Raw genomic sequence first — 1,896 nt, 5'->3', positions numbered from 1 at the left:
TTAATTTTAATATTCATTATCTAAAACTTAAAAGAATTTACTGTGTATATTTTTATATTTGATTAGGTATTAAGTCTATTGCACAAAAAAAAATTAATTTTCATACTTGTTATTTAAAAATGATATATTTTCTCTCTTTCTCTCTCTATATATAATTAAGTATAGAAATAGAGAGGGGGAGAAAGATAGATAAAAAAATGGAGGAACGAAATTTATTAATTTTAGAGAAAAATATTTCATCTCAATTTTAATAAGAGAAAGTCATGTGACACATTTTAGAAAAAAATGTTTCTGCCTCATCAAGAGTGGAGTTTGGTTCCCCTGTTCAAGTAACTCTGATATTCAGATCTTTGGCTGCAGGGATTCCCAGCTCACAATTTTCGGAAAGTGTAAGTTACCCAAACACCTTGGGATTAAACAATTTTAAGACCAACAGAAATACTATCACAGTAATAGTAACAACTAACAAGTATTAATATACTGTTAATAACATTATATATTTGGAAACCCCACTGAACCAATGTTCCTACAATATCAATAATCAATATGAATCAGAAGCAGGACTTCGAGAAAGCTATTAAATTATCCATTCCAGCAGTAACATGATAATGCAGTGCAATTTAGGTGTGGTGTTGGATCAGTGGAATCAAATCATATTTTAACTGCAGTAAGCAAATTATAGATCCAAAGTTATCAATAAAGAATAAATTGCTACTTTCTAGTTTCTAGGTCCGTTCCGATGCAGATGAAGACAGCATCCAAAACATAGGTCAACTACATAGCCATGAAGCATATTTTGTTATCTCCTCCTAATTAGTTTCATCTGTATACTTGCTATGAGCAATTAGCCAATTAGTCGTGACCCTTTTTCTTGTCATGCATTCCAATTTATCAAAGTTTGAAGCTAGACTAACCATTTGTTCTTGAACTTCTTTCAGGAAAGGAACTTCTTAAGGAAAACACTAGGAGTGGAGTCTCCATCTCTCAACCCAAGTGCTCAACCATCACAACCGACACCCTGCAAAAGAGCCCTACTAGACAGTTTACAATCATAGATCCCAATATCCATAGGTTATTTTCCCCTTTCTGAATCCTTGACATCCTTCTTTGCCTAGTTTGAGAAACATTTCAATTTTATCCTGCCCTAAAACTTTGAAAGGCATACCCTTGGTAAGAATGTAATGGTATGTTCTTGCCATCTTCAACATATCTAACAATATCCTTCCCTTCACTCAAGGGTTACCTCCTAGATAATGGCACCAAAAATCAGTGTGCTTTTAGAGTCTGATTCTTTGGTTTGTTTTTCTCCAATCCAGCATTTTGCCTTTTTTATGTACAGAGCCTGGTGTGTTATCATTAGTCATCTTGCGCATATGTATACATTGGCATATCGCCTTTCCTACTACATATAATGAACAAAACATAAAGAGAAAAGTTGCAAAAAAAGGGGGGAAAAGAAGTGTGTAATAGAGGATTTTCATTAATTAGTTGGAACCTAGATTCTTATTTGTTTGTTTTTGGTGTACATAGATTATAGAATAAATTATCTTCCCCTTTTTTTTTGTTTCTGATGTACTGAAACTTAAGTATAATTGAGTGGTATTTTGGTTTTGGTGTGCTCAATGTTGTGTATCTATTTCTTACACAACCAAATCTAGAGAATTCTTCAAAAAAGTAATCCCAATTAGGCATAAACAAATTCTCTCACTCTCTGAACATGAAAACAGACATGTACATTGTGCTTTCATACAGAAGAAGAAAAAAGGATTCTAGACAAAATTATGTACTTACATAAGATAGAAGGACCCTGTGTTGTGTTGTGGCAAATTCATGCTGCATGCAGATTGCAGAGCTTTCCTTCATGGAGTGCTTGTTGTGCTGTGTGGAACAAGAGTT

General features: G+C 33.4%; 1 long non-coding RNA gene across 1 annotated transcript; it reads left to right on the top strand.

The window, feature by feature from the left end:
• Positions 301 to 1,284, top strand: LOC110267706. Its single transcript, XR_002355588.1, has 2 exons — positions 301 to 389; positions 939 to 1,284. It is a non-coding gene; the product is annotated as an uncharacterized LOC110267706 (long non-coding RNA).

The sequence above is a fragment of the Arachis ipaensis genome, chromosome B10, assembly GCF_000816755.2.
Source record: "Arachis ipaensis cultivar K30076 chromosome B10, Araip1.1, whole genome shotgun sequence".
In the NCBI taxonomy this organism is placed as follows: domain Eukaryota; kingdom Viridiplantae; phylum Streptophyta; class Magnoliopsida; order Fabales; family Fabaceae; genus Arachis; species Arachis ipaensis.
This window is presented reverse-complemented; position numbering and strand designations above follow the sequence as displayed.